Below are 14013 nucleotides of genomic sequence, written 5' to 3'. Positions count from 1 at the left end.
CGAAATTTTCTACGCTCAGGTTGTCTTATTGATAGATGGGAAGGACCATACCAGGTCTTATTGACTAGCACCACAGCATTGAAGGTTGCTGAGAGAGAGACTTGGGTCCATTCATCCCACTGCAAAAAGGTTGCTGATCCAGAGAAGTCCCGTGATAAGGAACAGACGGTAGAGGTTGTATCACTGGAGTGTCTGTTCCAGGAGGACTGAGGCGGCACCTGAGCCTTGAAGACCGAAAGCAGTTGTCGACTCCCTTCTCCCTTTTATTGTTTTTCTCCACTTCCCAGCCCCTCTCCCTTAAAATTTCTTTTTCCCCCTTCTCATTCTTCTCTATTTCCTCCTCAAAGATGGACTTGCCCCAAGAGACTGTGATCCGGATTTTGATGTTAACCATGATGTTGACCAGAGCAGTCTGTTCCGGCGAGAGTACCATAGAGGTCGAAAGAGGTTCTGGAATGGGTTCCGATTATGATGATGGAGGCGTAGTTTTCCAAGATCAACCAAACCAACAAGCAAAGGCGAGTATCAGAAAACGATCCGATAGAAGAAATTGTGATGGATTGTTAGCTGAAGAAAATTGTATCTGTAGGCTCTGTGATAATCTGGTTGAAGATGGATGCATAAAGAAATGCCAATCCAGTTTTAATATCCATATGGACCGGCATCCATTGAGTGACTATCACTCCTTAGTGGGTAACGTATTAAACCAAACAGATTGTTGGGTATGCTCTCAAGTACCTCAGGGTCACAGCAAATCAGGGCTAGTACCATTTCCTTTAACGTTAGGGGAGGTACTTGAGCTAAGTGGTGGGAGACCGGTGGACCGGAGGTTTAACATCTCCAGCCCTCCTAGTTTGAAGCTCCACCAATACCATGTGGATAGGTCCCTCTTATGTTTTAATATCTCCAATCCCCGTAAGCCGGGAAATTGGGAAGTGTCATGGAGCAACCTTACCATGACCTTTTCACACAGAGCAGATAGAATGCCTACAGATACAGAGCTCGTACGCCACATAGCCAGTAGAGGAAAATCTTTCCGGTATCGATATACCTTAGGAAATAGGATTACTAGAGTTGGAGAGGTATCAATAGGATACTGTGCACATATCGTACAAACCGATACGTGCATTAAGCAGATGGAAGAATTAGGGTCAGGAGATTTCACCTGGAAGGTTTGTAACATGATCATGTCCTTCTCCGTCCCTTATGTTCTCCCCGATGATGCATATTTCATATGCGGGAGAAAGGCGTACAAGTGGCTTGCCCCAAACTCTGAAGGATTGTGTTATATTGGAAAAGTGTTGCCTGAAGTGATGACTGTTACACATGACAAAATGAAGGACATACATCGTGGTGCCCAAGCTCCTTATACTCACACTCATTACGAGCACCGAGTTAAAAGACAACTGTCAGAAAGGTTAGAGCATCCGGCCTCTGATCTTATCCATGAATCCACCGGGATTCAGGTTCTGGTAGCGTTAGATTTCACTCGTACCGCTCGAGGAGTGATGAATTATAGATACATTTCCGCACTCGCCAATTTGTTAGATAATATCACTGAAATGTATGATGACACGTTTAGATACACTGGAAGAGAACTTCAAGCTTACAAAACAGAACTAGTTCAGCATAGGATGGTTCTTAATTATCTTACAGCAGTAACAGGCGGATATTGTGTTACATTGGCAACACAGTACGGCATAAAGTGTTGCACGTATATCACAAATAGCACCGAGGATCCGGTAGAGGTCATAGACCAAAAGATGGACGATATTCTCCAATTGAAGTGGGAATTTCGTCGAAAACACAATCTCACCCTTGCTGCTGTAGGTAATGAGCTGACTGGTTGGGTGTCATGGTTGAACCCGCGAAATTGGTTCTCCGGTTTAGGAGACTGGGCTCAAGGAGTCATAATGGATGTTGGAAAGTTTCTACTATGTATCTTGGGTGTCATTATATCGATTGGATTGATATTTAGATGCGGGCAGGCTTTAATGAGGTGCAAACAAAGTACAAAAGTGATGAGCTTGAGGAGTGAGGAAACCGTAATTAACCTGGATTTGATTTATGACCCAATGATAGAAACCAGAATGTGATGAAAATGCGATTATACGGTCCGTTTCTTTCACCTGTTTTTCTGTTTTTCTCCAAGATACAAAGACCCCCTTGGACGAGGAAGCTGACGAGACGAGATGTATACAGACAACAGACAAGCACCAAAGATGAAGTTTTGACAACCTATGATATGGACACTTGATGAACTTTGCCATGGATCCCCAGTTTCCCTAGTACTTTTAAACTCACGCTAGCCCAACATTTTTTTTGTAAATCTGATGGCACTGACAAAGCTTGTTGCTCATGCCTAAGGAGCAAAACAGCGCAAAGAAGACGACTCTCAACAGATACCGAACACAACTTCAACAACAGATGTACATTTCCCTGACATAGAATATCATTGCATTTTTCGTAAGTGTTCTTTATCTTCATCCCTACAACCCTCAGGTAACGACACACATAGACGATAGGGAATACAGGCACAGATATCAGCAACCACATACCTCCCCCATTCATGTATCATCAACTAAAATGTGCATCCCCATTTTGTTACAACTGAAAGCCGAAATGAGCTCGGTAGAGTTTGACAGCCCATCCACAGACCTGTACCACAGGATAAGAAGGAATTCAAATGTATACTTCGCAATACCTCGAAGCTTGATTTACCACACGTACGGCACGATGATACATGACCCTCCAAACATGGACTCATACACACATGCTTCTACTTTCTCACTAGGTCATACCCTTTTCACACCTACTCCTCTCTTCTTCCTTACCCCACCATGGAAATCAATTAACCCCTGACTTACATTTTTCTCCTTAAATATTTTAGAAGGTGGCAGTTATTATTGACTGCCAAAGGGTGGACTGTCAAAGTCAGAAAAAAAAATGTCTCTATGCACACTGCCATATTTGCACCGCACACTGGTACATGCTGCGCATGCGTGCGCTTTCCCGTGACTGCGCATACCCGCAATAGCGTGCACTCGCAGGAGCGGTATGCGTATTTACGGTAGAGTTTATGTAGTCGTAGCGTGCGACCCATTCGTTACATATTTTCACAATTAATGTGGTTTATAGATCATGATCCCTTTGATAGTTTCTGAAAGTTTGGTTAATATAGAAGGTCCCTGTCTAAAGGAATCCCTCTTTGTATTGTACGAAAGGTCTAACAGGAATCATACAGCAGTGTTTGGTACCCATCGGAAGAGTATTTAATTAGCAATATTCCGGTGTTGGTTTGGAGCGTATTAATCGCTCGTGCGAATAGTTATGGACATAAGAAGTTTATGTCCATTTCTATTATTTACTCATACTCAGGTATGCGGCGGGAAACCTAGTTTCCCACCCACCTGAGCTGTTGGAAATCGTCACAGCCCACCTGTATGAATCACCCTATGACCTTTTGTTATGATGCAGGGCCGAATTCCTTCGGCCAATGGACAATGGGATTGTAGGGACTATGAGATTGCATTGTGTGTGGGGCATAAATAGGCAGGCCGACCATATCCAACTTCACTCTCTCATCAACGGTTATCTGCTGATAGCCGGGAGCTGGATATCGAGGCGCATGCGATCATACCCTTTGTGCGTAAGTTTTCTCTCCGTAATCATTGTCTTTCTGTGAGCCAATTTCTCTCATCTCTCTCCGTCTCTCTCTCTCTCTCTCTCTCTCTCCTCTTTTCTCTTATATCTCTCATAGTATTGTATTGTATTGCATTTAGGTCAGAGTAGTATTGTCTTTTTGTATTTGTTGTTTAGTTCTGTGGTTAGGAAGTCTCTGTTATATTGTAGTGTATCATTTGTACTGTTATCCCCTTTATACAAGTATATTAGATATAATACAGTTAATAGGCTTTGGACCCTAAACCAGTATCTGTGTATTTTCTATAGTGTTAAGTGTTCACTTGAGCGTCGGTAACGCTCAAGCAGCTTTGTAGTTAGTCAGGTTACACAAGGTTGCACTTACACCCTGTATTCACATTAAGGTATTCTGTGTATTTCATTGGTATAAGGTTTAGACATAAAGGTATAGCATTGTGAGCGTCTGCACCGCTGGTGACCTCCTCGTGGTCTCGAGCGTAAGCTACGCCATAGCAAATCATTACTCTAGTCATAGCCAATAACGTGTCCTGTGATCACTGGGCCGCGAGCGAACGTGACGCCTGAGCGTCTCGCCTACGGCTGAGCGATCGTTACGCAGATAGCGTACCCTTACGGTACTTCTTAAGCAAACAGCGTACAGTGTTCTTAGACTTCATAAAGGGTTGTTTATACGACAAAGGAATTTAGCATTGTCAGCGGTCTAGGGACACAAGGTTTTAAGAAAGGGCCCCTGAAATCTAAATATTTCACAATTTTAAAGAAAAGTGGTAGAGGTTTACCTTTAAAACAAACAAATCAGCCCCCTTCCAAAAAAAGAAGAACACTAGGGGCGGGATGTAATGGATTCTGAGATCACTAGTGGTGCAAGATGCCGGACTTTTTTTGAAAGGGGCAATCACTTAGTTACAAGGCATGGTTTTGCATCCGGGATCTGCCAGTATTCCGCATCTCCAGCGATCTTAGACTCCATTACATCCCGTCGTAAGGCTGAAGAACAAACTATGTGTTCATAAATCCCTGAGGAGAGTCTAGGGGTATCCACATTAGCTATGTGTGAGTCTGACATTTCTGATACTGTACTCATAGAGAAGCCTCCTTCCACCATTTCTGCACTCTCTGGAAATGGGGAGATGAGCAGTACAAGTAAAGATGGTGACATATAAATTGAGGATTCTAGTGTGGAAGTGCAACAGGATGAGGGGAATATTTGTGTAAAATCTAATACTAATGAGGAGGTTGATGATGAGGATGTTGTTTGTGTAAATCAGACACCAGTGGCAGCAGTTCTTGCCCATGGTAAAAAGAAGGTCATTGTCATGCTTGTTGAAGTGGGGGAGGCTCTGGTCAGCATGCTGGGCGACCTTGCCCAGCGATGGGCGGCCCCCAGCATGCAATACAAAGGATAGCAAATTCTGTTGATTTACAGAATTTGCTATCCTTACTGAATGAGGCCCTTTATCTGTAAAGAGTGTGTATTTCTTCAACTTAAAACTGACCAATATGAGTGATTGTTCTGAGAGCCAATCAGGAGTTGCAATGCCACAAAATGGATCAATAAGGTGTTAGCATGAGTAAGCTCACATTTGTTGCTACCAGAATTGATAGTAAAACATCTTATTTAGTTGTTTGATTATCACTAAGTTGGTCGCTGTTTTTTATGCGTTTATTGTACTCTAATTTCCTGAAGTAAGCTGTGCAACTTATTTAGGATGGCAAGAAAAATAAAGAGAGCTGACTGGTCACCCAGTAAAAGATACAAAATAATTACTTTACATGAAGAAAGTAACACTCACAACAAAATTATAAGAAAAGTAGGTGGCAACATAACCAAGGAGGTATTTCGAAACTGTGGAATAAGTATCAACAGACTCTGGGGGTCATTCGGACCTGGTCGCTCGCTAGCATTTTTTGTAGTGCAGCGATCAGGTCACAACTGCGTATGCACCGCAATGCGCAGGCGTGTCTCACAGGTACAAAGCGGATCGTTGCTGTGTGATGGATTTCACAAAGAATCCATTCGCACAGCTGATCGCAAGGAGATTGACAGGAAGAAGGCATTTGTGGGTGGCAACTGACCGTTTTCAGGGAGTGGTTGGAAAAACGCAGGCGTGTCCATGCGTTTGCATGGAGGGCTCCTGACGTCAATTCCGGGCCCGAACAGTCATCAAGTGATTGCAGCGGCTGAGTAAGTTCTGGGCAACTCACAAACTGCACAAAGTTTTTTTGTACCGCTCGGCTGCACATGCGATTGCACGCTTGCAAAGCAAAAATACACTCCCCTATGCGCGGCGACTATCTGCTTGCAGCAGTACAAAAAAAACCCTAGCGAGTGATCAGGTCTGAATTACCCCCTCTGTCCATTCAAAAGCAAACTGGTAAAGGTAGGAGAAGATCCACAACACCATGCTGTGAAAGAAGAATGAAAAAACTGTGCTTGAGAGACAGAAAAAAAATCATCTGAGGCAACCCAAAATGATTTATGTGAATGTGGTGTAAACATCAGTACCAGGACTATTTGACGCAGACTTCAATATTAGATTAAACGCCAGAATCTCAAGGAAAAAGTCACTTTTATCTCTCAAACAAAGACAGAAAATGTTAGAATGGGCTAAACGCATATTAATTGGTCAGAAGAACAATGCAACACTGTCATCTGGAATGACAAAACCAGAATATTCATATTTGGTAGTGATGGCATGAAATATGTCCGCAGAAGAATTGGAGAAAACGTGCTACCTAAGTGCACAACACCTATTGTGAAGCATCCACTTAGTGTTATACTATAGGGATGTATGACAGCAAAAGGTGTGGGACGAATATATGTGATCAATGGCACTTTAAATAGAAGCAAATACATCAGTGTCCTGCAGTGGGGAGGGGGGAGCACAAACTATGCAGAGTAGTAGGTAAGCAGAGGGTGAATAGACGTTGTGTGCATGCACACAGCATCTATGTAAAGAGAGCATGGCCGCAGCCCCTCATAACGGAGAGTGCTAGGCATGCCCCAACATTGACGGAAAACGGAGTGACACACGGCTCCACCCCTCTTCTGTAGGCCCCACCTCTTTTCTGATGCGGGCGCACTTTCGGAATGCCAAAGGTACCGACCCACCGGCCACCAATGTTGGGAGGTATGTAACTGCAGCAAAAGGCTTCCCGACGAAGTAATAATGAATATTGTGCGAAATTAAGAAATGTACTTTTCTACAGTTCGGTACTTATAATTGTTATCAATATGTAAAATTGTATTATAAAGTTCATTGTATGATGTTGTATTATTTTCTAAATGAAATTGCCATTGTAATGATGTGTGCTTTTTGGAATAATACTAAAATATATATTAGTGCTATAAACTGATAAACTTCAAAAATCCACATTTTCCAAAAGTTTTCCACAATTATGGCCACTACTCACTCACTCACTCACTCACTCACTCATTCACTCATTCACTCATCACTCATTCTCTTACTTCCCGATATGTTAGGAAGCTGAAATGTAACATAGGTATTCTTCAGGTGGGAAATAGGAACACTGCGTCATTAGAATTTTAATAAACCTCCGCTAAGGGTATGAAAGGGGGGCTGACATAATGACATCATTACCGATGCGTGGCTTGCATTGCGTAAATGATAATGCCCAAACGGACAATCAGATCAGAAGTTGGATTGCGCCTCCAGTGTGTAGAATTTAATAAACTACAAAAATGGTCCTGTCACTTTTTACCGCATCTGCTACGGGTGATCCTTGGGTAACGCTAAAAACCATGGATTAATATTTACTTACATTAAGACGTCTCAAATTTACATCTCTATAGATTTACCAAATTTTTAACACTCATTTATATTTACAACCATAAACATTCTGTGTGAAGAACGGGTAGAACAGCTAGTTATTTATATAGCGCTCTGTCTACAATAGGATTTAAGGTGCTTAACAGATAGAATTAATATAAATAATACAGTACAGGACAGAAAAGCTTTTCATAGAATACAGAGAGCATGTATATACCCAGGGACATTAGTGAAACGCGTGAGTAACCAGGAAAGTCTTGAGTCTGTTTTTGAAGGATTCTAGAGTGGGGGCCTCTGGCACTGTGCGGGGAAGCGAGTTCCATAGAGTCGGAGCCGCATGGCTAAAATCTTGATCCCCAGATTAATTCCGGGAGATTATAGGTACAAATCCTTCAGGAGGTCGTATAGTTTATTAATCTGCCATCCTGGCTGCCACTGCTGTGTGGCAATGTTTCATAGATGTGCTATAGTCTTTTAAGCTGCTGTGTGTTTGTGCCTGCTACTTACTTTAGCCAGCCAACCTTTAGACAATATTGTGATCTCTGAGATGGTCAAAATTGACTGGAAATTAATGTTGTTGAGGTTAATACTACTGTAGGAACAGTTATTCTGCTGCAATGGCCTGCAGCCACCATCCGCCATGCTCTCCTGGCACAGCCAATGTCCACAGTCCCTGGCACTACAAAACTGCAGCCTACTCACTGGCCTCTAGCAGGCATCAGTGCCCAAAACTCTGGTTGAATGGGAGTTTTAAACTCTTCCTGTTCTCAGTGATGAGTTCCTGCTGGATCTGGGCAATCCACAACACCCGGTGTTCCAAATCTGTACTGCAGCTGCACAATGTGTAGGTCTTGTTTTCTCCTCCCTTGGAGAGAGCTGATCCCACCAGAATTTGAACAAATATATATATATATATATATATATATATATATATACTGTACATCTACATATACCGTATATACTGTGTACTATATACATATACTATATATATATATATATATATATATATATCACTTCTCTCTTCCTGACTGACATGAACAGATGACCCAGGGATAAGTGCACTGAAAGTGGTAGCCACTGGACCATTTTTGTACACATTCCTGTATGCTATTCAGTTATTCTTGCTGTGAGAATTTTTATGTAGGGTCCATTGTGGACTTTGCTTCGTGGATACGAATTTCTAACTACTTAGAGTGAAGACGGGTTTTCTTCACACTGTATCTACTTTGTGTGAATCAGATTAACGGTGATGCATAGTGCGGACCACATATAGAGGTGGAAAAATCCTTTATTCATCTCTACGACCCAAGCCTCATATTTTGTATTAGTCTTGATTAATTCCCAAGACCTTAGAGGTGTCAATCAGCCTCTTAAATCACAAAAATTGAGTTATATAACTGATCACATTGAACACAAACAATCCACATTGGAAATTTAGATCCAGCATTATGCATCCTATTGGTGTTCTGTGAATCCTTTTAAGACTCTGGTTAATTCTCTATGTGGATCCCAGCTTGCTAAAGTTTTAGACATTAAATTATTTTATCCCCTGAAGAAGTCCATCAGGATGAAACGCGTAGGGTTTATCGATTATTGTACACTACCTGTTTGCTTTGAGTATCCTCCTTTGAGCTCACACCGTTAAGGTGAGGAGGCTATTCTTTCATACCATCTAAGCAAATTTGGTGTGTGTCTAATTGACTATTTTTTTTTTTTATTTTTTTGTTATGCTATACAAGATCATGTATTAAAAATTCTTTTATCAAGACTCCATTATTAATCGGTTGTATTTTGTCGGGTGATTATTTGTCTTTGGTGAGTGGGTTTCTCTGTAGGCCCAAATTGGGGAGCCACTAAGAGGAACGGAATCCAAGAGAACCTTCGATTACGATCTGTGAAACTGAATAATATTCAACCATTGTATATTCTATAGCGCACTCTGTTTTCTATAGTGTATATATATATATGTATATATATATATATATATGTATATACATTTCAGGAATAGATGGCGGCCCATCGATCAGCTATTCGTATGACCCTGGGCGGTAAGAACATCGACCAGCTGGTGGCCTAGCATTTTAAGGAAGCTGGGCATCCCCTTGATTTATACTTCATTTTAGACCAAGTGCCCTTAAATTTGAGAGGGTGAGATAGAGCTAAAGTACTCTTAATTAAAGAGTCAAGATGGATTCTAGAGGGAGGTACACATGGAGAGATCCGTGCTTAAATTCTAAGCAATCTGACCAGATTGCTTAGAAATGAAGCACGGATCTCTCTATCGCTGACTCTAGATTTGGCTTGCATGCATGCCAATTCTAGTAATTGCTCATTTCACCGCTGGGTGAAATGAGCGACACCCCCACAGCCCCCCCCCCCCTCCCGGGGGAGAGATGTGTGCTGAGCGGCCTGTGCTAGATCGCTCAGCACACATCTCCCTTGTGTGTACGGGGCTTACGATAGGGCACTACAAAGCCCGCAGGTCTCAATGATAAGATTAAAGGGCCGTATCAACGGGGAGATGTAGAGAGATATGTGTGTTGAGCGTACCGCTGAGCACACATCTCTCCCCCGTTCAGCACAGCGCGATGTGTGCTGAGCGAGGGAGGGTTATGGGAGGGTGGGGGGGGTCTCTCATTTCACCCAGCGAGTGAAATGAGCGATGTGTTAGACTAAGCCTCCATGCAGGCCAATCTAGCACCGGCGATATCGCTGGGGGGCATACACACGTGCATCGCTGGGGGGCATACACACGAGAGATCCGTTCTTAAAATCTCGGCAATCTAGTCAGATTGCTTAGATTTTAAGAACGGATTTCTCCCGTGTGTACCCCCCCCCCCCCAGGTATTCCTCATTGTGTTTGACTGTTATATAGCCACCTACAAATATTTTTCTATCTTTGATCCATTAGTGTACTTCCATTACTACTGATGTTTATTGTACTTCATATTGTATGTTTTCCTTGGTTATTGTATTTTTATTATTTGGCTTGCATTTTATGTTGGTGCTAGTTCTATATGTTATATGTTGAATATGGGTCTACTGACGTGTTCCTGCACCTGTAACCCGGTGTGGTATGGCTGACCGACGGTCAGGAGACCGGTGGTCAGCATACCGATGCCGGGATCTTGGCGGGTGGGGGGGGGGCGAGTGCATCAAGTTTCCATTCTTACTCTACGGGTGTCGTGGACACCCATGAGTGGAAATAGTCCCTGTTGGTCGGCATGCCGACCGTCGGGATAGTGAGGGGGCGGGATGTTGGGGGAGGTCATATGACCGGCTGTCAGGACATGAATACCACCCCTGTAACCTCCTTAGGTCTGCCACTGATGTAGCCCTGCCTGTCTGCATGTCTGGAACACAGGAAGCAGGCTGCGGGAATGCGTTCTGCGATCACCATAGTGCGGGGTGAGGAGCTGGGGAAGGGGTTACAAGCAAACTGCGAATGTCAATAATCCCAGTAACAATTATTATTATTTATTACCAGGTATTTATATAGCGCACACATATTCCGCAGCGCTTTACAGAGAATATTTGCCCATTCACATCAGTCCCTGCCCCAGTGGAGCTTACACTCTATACTCCCTCTCACGTGTACACGCACACACATTCACACTAGGGTTAATTTTCTTGGGAGCCAATTAACCTACCAGTCAGTATATTTTTGGATTGTGGGAGGAAACCGGAGTACCCGGAGGAAACCCATGCAGGGGAGAACGTACAAACTCCTCATCGTTAGGACCATGGCAGGAATGGAACCCATGACCTCAGTGCTGTGAGGCGGTAATGCTAACCATTACACAGTCCGTGCTACCCATAAACAATCTGTGTAAGTGTCAGACAATCAAGCAGACTAATGTTTAAATAAAGCAAATTCTAATACAACCTTCTGCTCAGACACCAGAGTATACTGCCCTGAGGAGGTGTAACCAGTGTGTGGGGTGTGACCAGTGTGTGGGGGCGTGGCCAGTTCCATGTGGGCATGTACATCGCCAAACCCTATCAGCCACAATGTCTCTCTAAAATAGGCAGAGCAGAAAAATTGCATCATTTGGGGAAGATTTAACAAGTGATTTTCTTGTTATCACTCCTTACGAATGATAATTGGTGCTGCAGCCAATCAGCTCCTAGCTGTCATTTTTCAAACACATGACAGGAGCTAATTGGCTGGAACACCATTTGTCATTGGTAACGAGTGATAACAAGAAAATCACTCTTTGATAATTCTGCCCCTCATTGAGGAAAACAGGGGCCCATTTATCAAAGAGTTTTAGCTATTTAAAACTCGTTATGCTAAGTGGTGCTCCAGCCAATCAGCTCCTAACTGTCATGTGTTTGAAAAGCAATAGCCCCCCCCTGGGAGCAGGGACGGACTGGGGGCCAAAATCGGCCCTGGCATGTGCGTGCACACGCGCACCTTAGGCACGTGTGCACATGACAGAGGCTCGAGTGCCGCGAAAGGGGGCATGCCGCGAGTTGGGGGGGGTGGACTTATGGCACACCTCCCATTGGCGTTTCTATAATGGGTGCAGTGTGTGAGGTGCACACGTGCCCCTGAGTCCCGGGGGGGGGGCCCACACCGCACACACCGCACACACTGCACCCATTTCTCCTATACTTACCTTTCCAGAGTCCATTGCTGGCCGTGTGTGGGCCCCTCCTCGCACAGTTCCAGAGTCTACAGCGCATGCGCAGGGCTCTGGAAAAATGGCGCAGCGCCAGAGTCTAGAGCACTGAAAGCACTAGTAGCGGCGTGACGGCTGCCGGAGAGGAGGGGGCCCACACACCGAGTCTGCACACGGGTCCCCTCCTCTCTAGAGACGCCCCTGACACCTCCATTTTCATGGAGACGAGCGGGGGGGGGGGGGAGTGGGGGCGGCCAGACCAGAAGCTGCGCGCGGCTTTCCCGGCTCTCTGTGTAACAGGACCGGCCCTGGATGGGAGCTAATTGGCTAGCGAGGATACACCAAGCCTTGTAAATAATTGCCCCTTTAAAAAAAAAGTCAGAGTTCGGACGGTATCCTGCAGGGCCGCCAAACTCAGACTTCATTACATCTAGCCCGTTGTGTTCATATACAATGGCTATGTGTAAGTCCGGTGGTTTCTACTGGGGCATCCCGGTATGGAAGACATCCAGGAGCTGCTTACACCTGCAACTGATTGTCTACATTGGCCAGTATTCCCGTCTCTATAATATCCGAGCCGCCTGATCCAAATGCAAATCTTTCTGTCCCTCTTCTGAATACAGCATTTAGAGTAATTAATGTATCTTTCATCTCATCTTATTAATGACCTTACTGTAGAGTCACTCAGTAACAACTTCTCTATGGGATTGTAATACCTATTATCCTGGCAGCCTTGGCAGGGCACGCAGCATCAATAGGAAGGGTTTATGCTCTGACGCTGGCTGATAACCTCAGTGGGATGACGTATAAGTCTTTACTATAATAAAGGTTACTTTAGGAATAATATAACAAGTCTATTCATCGGTTTATAAAAGAACACAAAGAATAATGCACATGGACTTTCTATATTATCAGAAGACCTATACAGTGGCCAATTTCCCATTAGGCACGTGCCTAGGGGCCGCACTTGTTTGGAGGTGGCCCTTGGATGCAAAAAATACCAGTAACTGCAAAAGATGTGGACTCCACTGTACTATGGGGGTCATTTCGACCCGTTCGCACGAAGCGGTTCTTCGCTGCGGAGCGAACGGGTCGGATCTGCGGCTGCGCGGCGCCTGCATTGCGCACACGCATCGTTGCCCAGCGACGACCGTCCCTGGGCAAAGATGCCAGGACCGATGAAAGCAATCGCAGGCGCGATCGCAAGAAGATTGACAGCGGGAAGGAGGATCGGAGCGGAGCATCTACTTACCGTTTCCCGGGCGTGGTAAGGCGAACGCAGGTGTGTCCAGGCGTTTGGAGGGTAGATGTCTGACGTCACAGCCGGGACCTTCATTGCTACGTGCGATCAACGCAGAATGACCCCCTATGGGCCTTATTCAATACCGGATGCACAAGTCTAAAAATCGCAATGGAGTGATCACATGCAGCCGCTGTGATCAGGAAAATGACAGGGGACCCACTGCATACACAGGGAGGCTGCGTATGAAGGGGATCAACCCTTATTTCAGATTCTGCGATCGCAATTCATTTGCCCTGTGCTGGGCGGACCCCCATATGTGTTCACAAGCAGTCTGCTATTTAGCAGAATCTGCTACTGATACTGAATGAGGTCTTACATGTCATCGTGAATGTAAATGGGTGGGACACGCACAGACGGGAAGCAATCAGTTTGCCGGCTGTCGGGAATCCAGCGGTCAGGAGACTGATAACGGAATTCCAACACCCCGGCACAATACCGGCGGTCGGAATCCTAACTTTCGGACAGATTTCCCACTTGGGTGGTGGTCCACACCACCACCAGAGGGGGAATAAATTAGTGTGGTAACCAAATGTCGCCACCGGGCCTGAAGTGTGGCAAGCGCAGCGAGACCGCAAGGGGACACACTGCGCTCGCCGCCGATATTCTGGCTGCTGGGAGCCCGACAACCAGG

Source organism: Pseudophryne corroboree, chromosome 8 (genome assembly GCF_028390025.1).
Source record: "Pseudophryne corroboree isolate aPseCor3 chromosome 8, aPseCor3.hap2, whole genome shotgun sequence".
Classification (NCBI taxonomy): domain Eukaryota; kingdom Metazoa; phylum Chordata; class Amphibia; order Anura; family Myobatrachidae; genus Pseudophryne; species Pseudophryne corroboree.
The sequence above is the reverse complement of the archived record's forward strand: the minus strand, read 5'-3'. Positions refer to the sequence as shown.